The sequence below is a fragment of the Lonchura striata genome, chromosome 6, assembly GCF_050655825.1.
Source record: "Lonchura striata isolate lonStrDom1 chromosome 6, ASM5065582v1, whole genome shotgun sequence".
Lineage (NCBI taxonomy): Eukaryota > Metazoa > Chordata > Aves > Passeriformes > Estrildidae > Lonchura > Lonchura striata.
Genome location: NC_140708.1, coordinates 4,958,751 through 4,975,750, shown reverse-complemented (window position 1 = coordinate 4,975,750; position 17,000 = coordinate 4,958,751). Strand labels below are relative to the sequence as shown.

Sequence of the window (17,000 nt, the reverse complement as noted above, 5' to 3'; positions counted from 1 at the left end):
CTATTGTGTGAATATTAAGAGAAGCTTTATTGATGTATAGTTATGTTCTTGAGGTTTAGCTGTCCTCTGTTCTCCCCATAGCTCCCTTTCCCCCTCTGTATTGGTGCCATCAGACAGCCTGGTGTGTCTAGCACAGGGAGAAAGAAGGGCACAAGTGTCCCTGGCATGGGGCAGCTGGGAATGGAAAAGCTCGGTGCTGGGGTGGACATGGCAACACCTGGCCTCCAATCCAGCTACAAGAAAGCAATCTCCACCGATAAACGGCAAAGAAGAGCTGCCTGAGAGACTTTGGGAGGGACCAGGGCAGGCTGATGCACCCCCAGGGTTATAAAAGACCGAGCATCCATCTCGAAGAGGAACCGGCCACGTGGTTTCCACGAGGGCAGTTCCCAGCACTGCAAATTTTTCCTTATGTAGTCCTTTTGTTGTATTTTTGGTAAAGTTTAAATAAGCCTTTCAAATTTTTAAAGTGAGCAGTTGTCTTTCACTTTCTTTTCTTTTCTTTTTTCTTTTTTTTTCTTTCTTTCTTTTCTTTCTTTTCCTTCTTTCCTCCTTGTCTCGCTAATCAGGGATTTGTGTCGGGAGAGCCTGTCTATCCTGACTGTCAAGGAGGAAGGCTCTGTCTACATTTTGTGGTTAGACTACAACCGAGATCAAGTAGGAAGTCCCCAAAGAGAAAAGGAGGAAATAATACAAAAACATCAAACACTACCTTCCTTCCTATCTCTTTCTCTGTGATTACTCATTTTCAACCTGCTCTTGTGCCATACCTTTGGGTAGTACTAAAACGGCATTACTGCGGTCACTTTTACTTTATCCTCTGTAAGAGGACACAAAGCTGGCAGAGCTTTGCTGTGCTTCTGCTCCTCCCTCCTCTCCCTGAAAAAGCCCAGTCTTACTAACAGTGCAACTAACAGCGCTCTGGTCCTGCCTCAGGCAGTTTCCTGTGTGTGACTGGGCTTGAAAATGTGACAGGAAATATCTGAAACACAGATATTCATTTCTTTAACTTTACATGAAGTCACTGTTTCCCAGTTGATTTTGATGTTGAAACCATTCAGTGTAGCTACTCTTCATACAAAATAACCTTTAGCCATGTTTACTCTTACTGCCAGTAGGAGAGCATTTTCAGGAATTGCTGCAGTCTGTAGCAGTAGTCTCAGTATTTGTGTGCTTCGGGAGTTGCGCTTTGGAATAGGAGGAAAGTTTCTGTAGCACCACTGAGGAGCTGAACGCGCCTCTGTGAAACGCACGTGTTAAATCAAAGAGGAAAACCCCAGGAACCTGCTCCTTCTTCTGCAGCCGGCGAGGAGGTGGCGACCCCGGCCGCAGCCCCCGGCTCAGCCCGGCCGGGCCGGGCAGCGCTGGCCCGGGATGAGCCTCTTGTCCCGGGATAAGCCCCTTGTCCCGGGATGAGCCTCTTGTCCCGGGATAAGCCCCTTGTCCCGGGATAAACCCCTTGTCCCGGGATGAGCCCCTTGTCCCGGGATAAACCCCTTTTCCCAGGCTGAGCCCCTTGTCCCGGGAGAAGCCCCTTGTCCCGGGCTGAGCCCCTTGTCCCAGGCTGAGCCTCTTGTCCCGGGATAAGCCCCTTGTCCCAGATAAGCCCCTTGTCCCGGGAGAAGCCCCTTTTCCCGGGCTGAGCCCCTTGTCCCGGGATGAGCCCCTTGTCCCGGGCCGGGCCCGCATCAGCCCCGCTCGGGCCGGGCCGGGCCAGCAGCTGCCGGGCAGGAGGGCGGGGGAGGCTGCAGAGCCAAAAGCAGAGCGGGCCGGGGCTGTTGCCAAAAAATCCCTCCCGCAGCGGGCTGAGAGCACAAACCCTGCAGCGGCAGAGCGCAGAGGAGCCCTGGAGCGGGAATCTAACACGGGAAAAGGAGAAACAAACCACGGAAACCAAACCGGCCACTGTCCCAGCCGCGCCTTCCTGCCACAAGCTATCAGCAAAACAAATGGACCCAAAACAAAATGTTAACCCTTTCCATCCTTCAATCATCCTCGTGTAAAAAAAACACAAGATGCAAGCATATTAAAAAAAAAACCATCAAAATCAGTAAGGAAGTTAAATCCCCAATAAAAATGGGAAAATACCTTAATTTAAAAACTGAAATCCTCTGATAAACTGTGAAGAAAATGCCCCTTTTTTCCTATAACACATGAAACTATAAAAAATGAAAGTATTCAAATAATATGAAATAAAAACCTCCATACTAAAATAAACAAATATTAAAATAACTCTAATCCCATAAAAAGTTTAAACTTACAAAGAGAGGAAATACTCCTATACTTTCAAAAAAAACCAAAAAAAACCTCTGTTCCCAGAGATTAAGATAATTTGCAGACACAAACAAATAATAAAAATTTTACCTTTAAACAACTCATCTTTAAAACAATACCCCATAGATCAACATAACCCATCAACAAAATTTAAAAAAGCTTATAAAAATAAGAAACACTTTACACTGGCAAAGTTCCTCAAACAGTTTTTCTTTCCTTTTATAAAGAAGTCTCTATAACCTTAAAAAAAAGTCTTCTCTCCATAAAAAGCCCGAAAAAAATAATTAAAAAGAAATAAACTGATAAAAAATTTTAAATTTAGTTTCTATACATTATCATTTAAAAAAATGCTGCAAAAGTACTTTTTTCTTGTAGTTACTTTCTATAAAATATTCTTTATACCCTTCAAAAGTTTTAAACCTACTTTACCTTTCTCCTAATCCTATCTCACAACAAAAAATAAATACCTTAGTAATTAATCAACACTAAAATCCACCACACTCATCAACACAGTAATTAAAACATCTCAAAATTTTAAAAATCTGAAATTAACAAACCAAAACCTCTGTTGTAGTGCTCATCCAGCCACACTTCATGTACCAATAGAATTCCCAAAAAAAACCAAATGTTTCATGTTTGATGCAAAGTGTTTCTATATTTTGTGTTATTTTGTTTGCCAGAGAAGATTTGAGCTTAAAAGATGAAAATCTGCCTTTGTTGAAAACAAAGAGAAATTTTACTTCTATGGAACCCTAATTTTACCTCAGATGTCTATGATTCCTTTTTTTATGTTTCTTTCCCCCTGAATGTGAATGCAATTTTCAGCAGCAGCTGGGCTGTGTGGGAAATGCTGTTGGGTGCCCACAAGAAAAGTTCCTCATGTTAGTGGCGGAGACCATGGTGAGGTTTCAGCGTTTCCTTTGTCAGGTGGGGTCTGGAGGCCCTGAGGTGGCCTTGTCTCCTCCCAGATTTCGTGCCTAAGGAAGCAAAGGCTGATTGAATGTGCTTGATCCTCTCCTGTCTAATGGGGAGGAACAGCAAACAGCAGAGCTGGAATCGCCTTCTCTGCTCCTGATTTCTCCTGCCAACAGATCTCTTGGCTCTCCCGGGCCCAGAAGTCACTTTTCCTTTGGGATGGATGGCCTGAAGGCACCCCGGTGCTGCAGGGCAGCACTGCTTCACAAATCCTTTTGCCTTGGAAGCATCCTTCTGCCTAAGAGCTGGATTTGCAAATAGACAGATGTAGTGAGGCCAGGGAGCTAACTCAGAAATGTCTGTAGGATCCCAAAGAAAAAGAGCCCCAGAAAAGAGTGCAGTTATTTTTATCACTAAGTTCCTAGCAGAAGTTTCTGGGCTGCAGGTGAGCCATGGAATAGTTTAGCAGCATCAGAAACAGCACATCCACTCTTGGCCAGCAGTTAGGGTTAGTGTTAGCATCTAGCCCTAAAACTCTTCCCGTGGCACTGGCAGTGGTTTCTGTCAGGATGTTTTTCCCAGCAGAAACCAAGGTAACCACAGGATGTGACAATATCTGCCTATACAGTGAATCTTGCTGTAAGGTTCCCATTTAACCTCCTGCTAACCAGGTGCAGCTGCCTTCCTGCCTGTGGCTGCCCTCTCACAGCTGGGTCTCAAAGGCTTTGTTACACCACAGGGGTTCAGATGTTCATAGAATCTCTAGCACTGCTGTAGAAAACTGAATCTATGCCTTGTAAAAGTGAACCTTAGGTCAGCACTGGCAGCTGTACATCAGAAGGTGATTTTCTGTCTGACTGAACCAAAACTTCTTTAGAAAGCAGGAGACCTTACATGGATCAGAATTATTTATTAGAAATTACAGTTGTTTTCCACTTCAATTTCCATGCCAAACACAGGCACCTTTCCCCCTTTCAGTCTGAGAAGAAATCTGGATGAAAACTGTGTTTCAGAGTCACTGTCACCCCTGCAGAGAGGCCTGGAGCTTTCCTTTCCCCATCCCAGGGGACTGTGAGCTGCCCTCCCCAGCAGCAGAGGCCACACGTGCCCTCCTCAGCTCAAAGTCAAAGGTGCCCCTTGACAGAGCACAAGCTTCTAAGGCACTGGGGTAAGGAGTTGTTAGTTCCTAGCCCAGCATGCCATGGTGATGTGAGGGGTGAAAAATGCCACGTGTGCTGTGCACCAGCAGTGATGCTCAATCCATCTTTCCAGTGCTCTCCTTGGAGCTGGTCAGGCTCCTGGGGAAGACAGGCCAGCCAAAGGTGCTCCGTCTGGCCCTTGCAGGGTGAGGGGCAAGAAGCCAGAATCCAGCGTGGTCTCTTTGCCCTCTCCTGCAGCAGGATTTCTGAGAGGGACAGGACACGGTTTATATTTGGAGTGAAGGCTGAGCTGCCCCAGCCTCGGCCTCAGCCACGGCCTCAGTGAGGCCTTTGAAGCTGTGGTGCAGTCAGAAATTGGTCTGTGCACAGTGAGCAATTATGTTAAGGGGTAAGCAGAGAGCAATGGGCTTTCTGGCTGTGAGTTAGTATTGGCCTGCAGCGTGAAACTTTAACCACCGTAAGACAAAGACAAACAATGTTTGCTTGCCAATGACAGTGTGCTCAATTGTAAACTATATTGAAGTGTATATAAACAGCCATTTTATAAACAATAAACAGAAAACCTTTGATTAACCACATTGGTTCGGATCTATGTCTGTCCTGTCTAGCTTGACGATCAATACGAGGTCTCTTGCATTATCTGGCACCACGAACAAGGGACTTGGAAGACCCCGATGAGTTCCCAAATCACCTTCATGGCAACAGGGGACTGTCTCCAAATCGTGTGAAAGATGGGACGGGGGACAAAGATGGCTCTGGATACACGGCTCCGTGCATCCCACTGCTGTCCCTCCTCCAAAAACAGACATAAATATATATTTATATATATATATATGTACATATACACCTGTGTTTGTGTATGTGTCACTACCCAGCTCTGCTGGCTGGAGCAGCTCCTGGCTCTCTGTGTACACTCTGCTCTCGTAAGGAGAAGAAGAAGAAGGAGAAGAATTTGCCTCTACCTATATATTTCCCAAAAGGTTGATGTAAAGTTGTGTGCAGTGATTTCCATCAAATTTAATAGTGTGAAGTTCCCATTAAATCCCCATAAACAGGGGTATCTGCAGTCACTGTGATCCACTGCTGTTCTAGCCCACGCTCCCCAAAAACTGCTGCCAGCAGAACGGGGCGCTAGGCCAAGTGCTAAACCTCTCTGGGACTGTGGTGCTTCCTCGGCCAGGCAGTTCCCTGTGCCAGCAGTGGTGGGTAACCACTGTAAGACTCAATTACCCTCTCAAATAATGACACACACGAGGCTGTGCTGTGCACGTTGCCTTCAGTGCTCAGCCCTCAGTGGGGAGGTCCCTTTCAGGTGCTGCTCAGCACTGAATGGGCTGTGCCAAGCGCAGAGCGAGAGCGGCTCACGCCAACAGAATGAAAGGCTGGGGAAAGAACCCAGAGAACAGACTGCAGCATCCAGACTGGGTCAGAGATAACCAGAGAAGCTCAAAGGTTTCCCAGCAGTGGAGTCGAGCTTCCACCAGCTTGAAGATGAACTCACACTTTAGGTGGGGAGATTGAACTGTATAGTTTATTAATGGAATTGTCCTGTTTTGTTAGATGAGAATTACAAGCATCTGTTGAGGGGAAGTACACAGGGAACCGTCAGAGGCATTGGAGAGGTTTCCTTAAGGACCAACAAGTAAAGTAGAACAAGAAATAGAGGGCAAGACCAGGTTGGCCCCTGTATTCCCCCCACTGAGAAGGTTCCATAGCCCTGCTGTGGGCAGCAATCCCATAGGCATGGTAAGGTGGGGGCAAGAAACACAGCAGAGCTCTGACATTCCTCAGCTGCCTCTAAATACAACAGGGACTAGAAGGCAAGGCTGAGTTGGCCTCTGTACTCACCACTGAGATCCACCTGCCATGGGCAGCACCCTATAGGCACAGCAGATGGGGTAAAAAAGCCATACCAGAACTCAGTGGTGCCATTTGGACCATTCCAAGTAAGTGTGTCTAAAGAAACCCTGAGATGTTCTCCTTCTGTTCCACTGTCCTTGCCCATACCAACAGATGTTAGTGTGATTCATTAAAAATCAGAATTGAAAACAAGAGGTAATTTTTCAAGCCACATGATTCATAGGAAAGGAGAAGTGTGACTTGTTATAGATGACTCATGTGATGGGTGGCTCTCACAATGAAGAGATAGATATTATGTATATATTAGGAGAATTTTTGTAAATGTATAGAGCTGTTACTGTAACATGAGCTCCCCCAGTCCCCTTTCCCCTGCCCCTGTAGCAGCCTCAGCAGCCAGGGCATTTGGGGAGGGCCGGCTTCTTACCAGGAGGGGCAACAGGACAGCACCTGAGCTGCAGTCGAGATGTAAGGAAGTGATCTGCACCAGTGCACGGCAGAGAAGGGGTTCACTGACACAACTCTGGGAGGGGCTGAGGGTATAAAAGGCAGAGCACCCATTTTGTAAATGTGCATGTGGCTGATAGCCCCAGAGAGCGCCAGCGTTGTAATTATTCCTTAGTATTGTATTTTTTTGCTATGGTTTAATGAGCATTTGAAATTTTAAAAGTGAGGGTCCTTTCTTGTGGGAACTCAAAATGTCTCTCAGACATTTTTAGAGGTTCCAGGCCATGGTAAGATGCAGTCTGGACCCCGGCAGGCAGCTGGATTTAGCTGTGATTTCGAGTTTGAACCATGGAATGAATTACCAACTTTGAAGGTGGAACAAGCAGTCACAAAATGCTAGATAGTATAGTAAATGTAGTCATAAAGTAGAGGGAAAAATTTTTTAGTAGTGTACAGGGGGGTTTTAGTGCATGTACAAGCGGGTTTTTACTTTGTACATGGGGGTCAGAAGTTCTAAGATGGAGGAAAGTGGGCCGAACCCATCCTTCTTCTTTCTTCTTCCTTACCTCCAATTCTTGGTGATGTTGGCACTCACAGATTGGTTTAGAATAGAAAAACACTTGGTAACATAGGTAATATGTATTGGGGAATAATTGTAAACATGTTATATGTAATATATCTTATAAAAGATAGCAGCAGCCCTGGGCGGGGGGGAGAGAAGAAGAAGACACCGGACAGTCAGGGTGTCAGGAGTGTGTGATTCTCTGCCTGGGCCGCTGACCAAAGGGCCGCAGCCCAAGAACCTAATCTGTTAGATAACTAGCAATAAATCGTCTTGAGACCGAACAAGAAGAGGCTGCGGAGTTGTTCTTTGGGAACACAGGTTGGAGGAGAAGCTTTACCACCACACGAGACCCCAAACCAAAGCTGGGGTTCTCACATCTGGCCTTCCTGGGTGGGCACCAGCAAGAAGATCAAAAAGAAACATCAAACAACCTCCAACCTGCATCAGTGGAGAAGAAAAAAAAAAAAGAGAAAAGCAGAGCACACACTCGCCGCAAATTCCAAGAATAGAGGGAGCGGACAGCTCGAGATAAGAACCTGACCTTCACTGAAACAACTTGTCTCGGGGACTTTCCAGGGAGGAGACGACCCAGAAGCGTGCCTGGGATCTCTCACCTGTGACCTGCTGGACGGTGATCAGTGCCATCTCCGGACTGACCTCGAGCCGACACAGCTTTTGGTGAGAACGGTCAAAATTAAGAACATGGGGGGGGAATTCTCCCAAGAGGAAAAAGAAATAGTATCTGCCTTCCAGGGCATCATCTCTACCCATCTGGTGGAGATTGCTCGAAAGGAGTTGAAAGATTTATTGTTATGGGTGAGGTGTAACTTCCTACACTCAGATCCAGATTTATTGTATGAGCCAAATTTTTGGCAGGAAATTAATAAACAATTATATTATCAGGCTATAAAAAATAATAAGCTTGTCGCAAAACTTTTACCTTCAGCAAGAACAGTTTTAGAGTCACTCTCACAATGCGGCAGCTCAAGCCAGGCAGCTATGGCTCCTGGTGACAAACGGGGGGGAACAGTCCGGCCAGCAGCTTGGGACAGCCCCTCTCCCCACAAGCACAGGACAAGCAGGATTGCGTCCTGTGGAAAATCAGGGAGATGATACCCCATTGCATCCCGGGTTCTCACTGTTCCTCAGTTTCCCAAGAGTCCCTAAGCTCCTCCGACGCAGAAATTCCCCAGACGGAGGCGGGCGAGCCAGGCACAGCCGCGACCCTCAGTGGGAGGAAGGCATTGCCCAAGTCCAAACCCACGGTGGGGTGGCAGCTCCGGTGGGGGAAGGTGCGAACATGAGTGCAGAGCAGGGGGAGGAGGGAGAGGAAAGTGCTTTTGCATCTGCACAGGCTGGGAGTTCAAAACAGCCCGCGCAGAAGGCGCGGCCGGGGAGAGCGGCGGGGGTGGGACGGATCGGGGCGAAAGTGGGGGGTGCGAGTGCGGCGGTGGTACGCTCGGAGCGCCCGGTGACGCGTTCAATGTCGAGAATCCGTGAGGCCGCAGAAGCGGCCGCCCAAGAGGTGCAGGAAGGCAGCTCCCTGACCGCGGCAGCCAGGGCTGCTGAGGAAGCGGCAGAGGGACAGCGGGAGGCATTCCTCGCTGCAGCTCAGGCGGCGGGCACGCGCGCAAAGGTCGAGCAAAACCCGACAGCCACGGGTGGAGGGGATTTCTCACATTTCAAATGTGCGGGACAGGCACACAGGGGGTGGAGCCGGCGCACGCGGGCTGTGGGTGCTGGCACGGAGCCAGGAGACAGGCAAAGTGAGACGGAAACATCGGGGCCGGAATGGGAACAGGAGGGTGGATATGTCAGTCTTGGGGGGGATGGCAGTGGCTCTGATTCGGAGGCGGTGCGGGGCGGAGCGAGGCCAAAGCGTAGCCAGGGTCGGAGCAGGAGCGTTCACTCCCCTGAGATGACGCAGGCAGGGATGGGGCGTGGCCAGAAGGTAAACATTCCTCAGGGCACGGTTCCATCACAGCTCCCATGCCAACAGACAGCCCAAGCCCACAGCCAATCCCTGTCAGCTTCAGATATGACCAAATTAGAACAGTTGTTACAACAAGAGTCAGTTTCACCAACTGCAGGGATTGCAAATGTGAATCAGTTATTAGGAGAAATGCTCAAAGGTTTATAGGGAATTAGTGCAGGATTTGCAAATGTAAATCAGTTGACAGAAGAAATGCTCAAATGTTTGTCAGACGTGGAGATTGAAGAGCAGAGTGCGGTTCCCACCTCAGCTGGTCAGGCGGCAGCGCCATCTAGCGGCGGAACCACAACATTGCAACAGGCTTCGCAGAACTTGTCCGGTCGAGGCACTGCGCCACCCAGTGGTGGGACTGTGACATTGCAGGACTTTTCTCCAGTTTCTTATAAGAAAAACTCCAGGGTGAAAAAGGTCACATCTGCACGGCAGCAGGAACCTCCACTGACACCGGAACAGTGCGGGACTCAGGACACTTCTGCTGAGGTGCAGCAACGGGATGAAACGATACGCATCACTGCTTCGGAGAGTGTCCCAGCTTGGACGATTCCAAAATCAAGGTCTGCCAAAATTTCGGGGCAGGGAGAGTCAATTTTAATATCAAAGTGGGTTGTTGAATTTCTTTTACGATATTTAAGCACAGCCTTGGAGTCACAGCCAGAACTGTTGGTTCATCTTCCAAAAATTTTCCAAATAATGCAGGGCAGTCGTGTGTTCTCCTCCACAGCAGATGCTTCACTTTTCTCCAGAGACTCTCAGCCTTCATCTTCGCAGATGCTGCAGACGCCGTTGGTATCGGTGAGTGCTGCTGCACCAGAGCTGCAGTCACAACAGATGACTCCACTCTACAGGCAAGTACCCACTGAATTTACAGCTTTGCAGAGCGCAAAAGTGGACTGGCAGGACATTCGAGCAGAGTTGGAGAAAGAGAAAGGTTTATCGCAGGGCTCGGGAAATATAATGATGCCGGTGAACTATGACGCTCAGGGCCAAAACCCGAGATGGGAACACCTGGACCGTGGAGCAATCAAAGAATTAGCTAAGGCCATTCGGGACAATGGGTTGTCATCACCATATTTCAAGCAGATGTTAAAAAGTATTTTTGGAATGTATGACTTAACACCGTATGATCTTAAATATCTTGCAACGTCAGTTCTTACAGACACCCAAGCTCTCATGTGGCAGAAGGCGTGGAGGAGATCCCTGGAGGAGCTGAAAGCCAGATACCAGGGCGGGCCAAATGCGAACCTCACCATGGCGCAGCTTGCTGGTGATCCTCCTGAGGACGGTCTAACTCAACAGGCGGTGAGGCTCCCGCGTCACGTGCTCAGCGACATCAAAGAGGCAGCACGGAGGGCAATTCTTCAGATTGCTCCAGCGGGGGTCCAGGACACCATCTACACTGAGGTCAAACAGGGTCCTGCAGAGCCGTTTTCTTCATTCATGGATCATCTTTCCCAGGCGGTGGAGCGGCAGGTGAGCGAGGAGGGAGCGAAACCACACCTGGTCAAAAGCCTTGCATTCTCCAATGCCAATCCGGAGTGCAGACGGATCATCAGCATGATGCCGCACCAGGCCACCTTGGCAGACATGATCGAGGCGTGCAGCAAGGTGGGGACACCACAACATGTTGCTTTCATCATGGAGGAACACTTGGGGGATCGAATTGAAAAACGTGTTAGGGAAGCTCTTGCAAATTATACAAAGGGCAACTCCAATGCAGAGAGATGGTGCTTTGGGTGTGGGACACAAGGACATATTAAAAGGAACTGCCCACAACTTGCAAAGCCCAACAAGCCACCAGACCTTTGCTCTTGATGCAGGAGAGGGAAACATCTCGCAAGTGAGTGTCACTCACAGACAGATGTGGATGGGAAACTTCTTCCTATTCCGGGAAACGGGAAAAAGAACACGAATCAACGCCAGCGCGCTCAGACACAAATCCTGGCAGTGACACAGAACCAGCAGGAACAATCTTCAGGGAGCAACAAACAGAACCCCTCGGCAGAGCAATCTCCAAAATCCCCAGCGACCCAGACTTGGTACCACCCGGATTCCAATGTGTCTTGGCAACCTCCAAACTGACATGTCTTTTGGACAATAGCCATGCAGTGATACCTACAGGTGTCACAGGGACTTCTTGGAAAAGGCAGGACTTTTTAATAATGGCCAGGGACAGGAGCAGTATCCTTGGACTTGTTGTTTATCCATCTTTGATTTCAGCAAACCATAATGAGGAGCTGATGGTCACGGCAAAAGCCTTGCGACCACCTCTGACAATTCCACAAAACACACCGATTGCTCGAGCTATGGCTCTGCCATCTCATCCAGAAAGGCAAGCCACGCTGGTGTTCAACAAACGGGACTTTTTTCCTGGTGATCAAGCAGAAGTGCATGCATCTTGGGTGAAACATTTGAGCCGGGTTCGACCCATTGTTACTTGTCAGTTGACTTGTAACGAAAAGACAATTGCTATTACAGGGATGCTTGACACAGGAGCGGATGTTACAGTTATTTCATACATTTTTTGGCCTCGGGAATGGGACATGGTTGCACCTTTGGGTTCTCTCACAGGCATAGGGGGGAGTTCCCTGTGCATGCAGAGTGAGAATGCAATTGTTGTCACAGGTCCGGGAAAAAAGACAGCAGTTATCTGTCTTTTCATAGTGCACAAGCCCATCACAGTGTGGGGAAGGGACCTTTTGGCACAATGGGGACTGAAATTAGAGTTGGATTTTTAACAGGGGTCACTGTGGCACTCGCCACTTTGAAACTGACCTGGAAAACAAATGATCCTGTTTGGGTGGATCAGTGGCCCCTGGAGCAGAAAAAATTGAGTGCATTGAAAAAGTTGGTCCAAGAACAGCTGCAAAAGGGACACATCAAACCAACAGACAGCCCATGGAATTCCCCAGTGTTTGTCATTCGCAAGAAAACTTCAGGGTCTTGGAGACTGCTTCATGATCTCAGGAAAATCAATGATGTCATCGAGGACATGGGGCCACTGCAGCTTGGGCTTCCATCTCTCTCGATGATCCCGAGGGACTGGTCACTTGTGATCATTGATCTCAAGGACTGTTTTTTCAGCATTCCACTTCATCCAGATGATGCTCCACGCTTTGCATTTTCTGTCCCAAGCATCAACAGAGAAGAACCTTTGCAGAGATATCACTGGACGGTTCTTCCTCAGGGACTCAAAAATTCTCCAAGCATTTGCCAATGGTATGTGGCCCAAGCCTTGCATCCAGCACGAGAGAAACATCCAAAAACAAAAATTATCAATTATATGGATGATTTGCTCATTGCAGCATCAACAAAACAGGACGTGCAAGAGGTTCGTGACTGTGTGATTGCGCAGGTGCAAAAAGCAGGACTGGAAATTAGTACACCAAAGGTACAGGAAATTGCACCTTGGAAATACCTGGGGTGGAAGATCATGAAACAAACAATAAGGCCACAGAAACTGGAAATCAACACAAATGTCACCAATCTCCCGGACTTGCAACAGCTTTTGGGGGAGATCAACTGGATGAGACCGATCCTGGGAATCACCAATGATGACATCTCGTCATTGCTCGACCTTTTGAGAGGGGACACTAACATCAAATCTCCCAGAACTTTGATGCCTGAAGCAAAAAGGGACCTTGAAAAGATCACAGACATGATTCAGCAGAGACAAGCACATCGCTTTGTAGAATCATTGCCTTTTCATTTAGCAGTGTTGGGGGAAAGAGCACAGTTATATGGGTTGGTTTTTCAATGGGATTTGTCTCAAATGGACCCTCTTTTGTTGATAGAGTGGGTTTTCTTAGCTTACAGGCCCTCAAAAACAATTCTCACAGATCTAGAAATGGTAGCACAGATTATTATTAAGGCAAGAACCAAGCTGCTGACAATGTCAGGCAGAGATTTCTCAGTTATTCATGTTCCTTTGAAAAAAGTGTATTTTGAATGGGCGATGCAGAAATCACAGGATTTTGCAATTGCTTTGTTAGGTTATCCGGGAATTTGTACTGTTCATTTTCTAGCTCACAGGATACTGAATGCGAAAGTAAGTTTCAGGGAAAAACCAAAAATAAGCCAGGAACCAGTGGATGGGGTAACAGTGTTCATTGATGGTTTGGGAAAAACTCATAAATCAGTAGTTACATGGCAAAATTTAAAAACAGGGGAGTGGGAATCAGACATAAAAATGGTACAGGGTTCACCACAAATTGTGGAATTGGCAGCAGTTGTCAGGGTTTTTCAATTGTTTCAGGAACTTCTCAATCTGTTCACAGATTCAGCATATGCTGCAAATGTGGTCAAATGGTTAGAGGGATCACTTTTGAAACACACTGACAATGAAATTTTATATTCATATTTGTCATGCATGAGGACAATTCTAGAAGGTAGAGAACACAAATATTTTGTTACACATATCAGGGCACACTCATCACTCCCAGGGTTCTTAGCAGAGGGAAATGCTCACGCAGACAGACTCACAATGACCATATCTCAAACACTGCCGGATATTTTTGAGCAGGCAAAATTGAGCCATGCATTTTTCCATCAGAATGCACAGGCATTGATGGAATCCTTTCGCCTCTCCAAAAGTCAGGTGAGGGAGATCATCAATGCTTGTCCAGATTGTCAGCTTGTGCAGCCTCCTGCGTCTACAGGAGCTGTCAATCCAAGGGAATTGCAGAGTCTTCAGCTCTGGCAGGCTGATGTCACAAAATACCCATCCTTTGGGAGGCTCAAAAATATCCATGTTTCAGTAGACACATTTTAAGGAGCGATTTTTGCATCATTACATACAGGGGAGACCGCAGAACATGCCTGCAGACACTTTCTACAAGCATTTGCATCACTCGGGGTGCCACAAGAAATAAAAACAGATAATGGTCCAACTTATACAGGTAAAGTTCTTGACAAATTTCTGAAAAAATGGGGAGTGAAGCACATTTTTGGTATTCCTTATTCTCCCTCAGGTCAAGCAATCATTGAAAGAACACATCACGCCCTGAAATCCCTTTTGGATAAACAGAAAAGGGGAGAGGCAGGCTCAACACCTTATATGCGGCTGAGCAAAGCTCTGTATGTGTTTAATTTTTTAAATGGTTCTTTCTCAGAGCCCACACCGCCAATTGTTAGGCATTTTACAAACAGTGCACAAGCAAAGTTAAGGGAAAAGCCTTTGGTTTTGATCAGAAATCCGGAATCAGGACAAATTGAAGGTCCATTTACATTAATAACTTGGGGCAAGGGTTTTGCTTGTGTTTCCACAGAGCGAGGACCGAAGTGGGTGTCGGCGAGGCACGTGAAACCTTTTCGGGTGCAGACACAGGTGGACGTGGACCCGAGGAGCAAAGAAGAGAGCACGCAGACGGAGGCAGACAAGGACGCTGCAGACGTCTCGTCGGACAACGATTGATTATTCAGAGACTTGGGGTTTTTTTTGGGGAAATTAAGTGTTATTTGAGTGTTGCTGTATTGCAGGGTTTTTCACAGAGGTTGGGGACATGGACATGGAGTTTAGACAGGTAGTGTTCATGTGTCTCATTCTCTTGTCTGTTGCTTTGGACAATGAGACAGACTTTCCCATGAAACAACCAAGGGAAAATGTGTGGGAAACTTTGGCAAAGGCAGCGGCTCTGGACAGTATTTGTCTGACTCATTCAAAGCCAGGGAAACCATTTTCAACATGTTTGGTAGGTGTGCCAGTGAAGGAGTGGCCAATTCCAAAAAATATCCCTCCAAAGGTTTTGAAAACCTTTTCGGATCCTATGGAAGGGTGGCATGTTTGGACACAATACCTTCCTGTGGCTCACCTGGAACCCCCAGAGTTAGACATTTTTGGGTCAACAAAATGAAATACTGTATCAAATTTAATCCAGTGGGAGTGGCAAAGACAGATAATCATACAATAGATGTCACTCCAAATCAATCTTTTTATAAAAATGCATCATCTTGGTGCAATTACACCAAGGTGACAAGCAAAGCATCCCTTCAGCACCCAGCCACTTTACCGAAGGGAGTGTTTTTGATTTGCGGGGACAGAGTTTGGCCTGCTATCCCTGCAAAAATCAAAGGCGGTCCATGCAGCATTGGGGAGCTCTCATTGATAACACCTGATTTGAAAACTTTAAAGGAACAGACACGCAGGAAAAAAAGATCCCTTGATCAATATAGTCCAAATTGTGATGATGATGTTTATACCTGGGACAAGGCTCGGAGAATTGCAGTTGCAATTTTCTCGCCCCAAACAGCATCAGGGGTGGCCTTGACACAATTGGATCACATAGCTTGCTGGTTGAGTAAACACAGTCGTGCCATTTCGTCTGCACTGAGTGACATGTTAACAGATATCAGCAGTGCAAGACAAACAGTGCTTCAAAACAGGGCAGCAATTGATTATTTGCTGCTGTCACATGGGCACGGATGTAAAGAATTTGAGGGGATGTGCTGCATGAATTTGTCTGGTCATTCAAAATCTATTCATGAAAATATAAAACAAATAGAAAGTAATATCACCAAGTTGAAAAAAGTAACAGGGTCCTGGTGGGATGATTTCTTTAATCTTTTTGATCTCTCACCAGTGTGGAAAGAAATTTTGAAAGTAATACGTTACATTCTTATAGGGCTTGTAGTTCTTCTGCTTGTCATGCCATGCATTTTCATGTGTATTCGAAGGGCCTTGAACAAAGTGGCAAAGCAGGTGTTTTTGGTTCAAACAGGGAGGGGAGATGTGGGAACTCAAAATGTCTCTCAGACATTTTTAGAGGTTCCAGGCCGTGGTAAGACGCAGTCTGGACCCCGGCAGGCAGCTGGATTTAGCTGTGATTTCGAGTTTGAACCATGGAATGAATTACCAACTTTGAAGGTGGAACAAGCAGTCACAAAATGCTAGATAGTATAGTAAATGTAGTCACAAAGTAGAGGGGAAAATTTTTTAGTAGTGTACAGGGGGGTTTTAGTGCATGTACAGGGGGGTTTTTACTTTGTACATGGGGGGTCAGAAGTTCTAAGATGGAGGAAAGTGGGCTCAACCCATCCTTCTTCTTTCTTCTTCCTTACCTCCATGTTCTTGGTGATGTTGGCACTCACAGATTGGTTTAGAATAGAAAAACACTTGGTAACATAGGTAATAGGTATTGGGGAATAATTGTAAACATGTTATATGTAATATATCTTATAAAAGATAGCAGCAGCCCTGGGTGGGGGGGAGAGAAGAAGAAGACACCGGACAGTCAGGGTGTCAGGAGTGTGTGATTCTCTGCCTGGGCCGCTGACCAAAGGGCCACAGCCCGAGAACCTAATCTGTTAGATAACTAGCAATAAATCGTCTTGAGACCGAACAAGAAGAGGCTGCGGAGTTTTTCTTTGGGAACACGGGTTGGAGGAGAAGCTTTACCACCACACGAGACCCCAAACCAAACCCAGGGTTCTCACACTTTCTCACATCTTCCAAGGACCATCCTAAAGTCTCAACTTCAGGCCAATTTGTGATGATTTCCAGGGAAATTTGCTTTCCCCAGTCAAGGTTGTTCTATAATGTTATAATTAGGGCTTTCACATTTATGTACTAACTTTGGCTTTTCAAGTTATTATTGACCACAAGAATCCTGATATACTACACATTGTAATTACTGCTTTTGATATAGTATAACCTGTCACTGTATGTTTGCAACATATAGCTTCTGTAAGTAGGGCTGTAATAGATACCGTCTTAGAGCAGAGAATAATAGAGACTGTGAAATGCTGAAATTATTGTTTCATGTAACTAACTCAGAAAATGATGCAAAAGAATTGA

General features: G+C 46.7%; 1 protein-coding gene across 1 annotated transcript in view; it reads left to right on the top strand.

The window, feature by feature from the left end:
• Positions 1 to 17,000, top strand: part of LOC144246641 (C-type lectin domain family 2 member D-like) — a 143,109-nt gene that overhangs the window by 65,272 nt on the left and 60,837 nt on the right. The window lies entirely within an intron of this gene.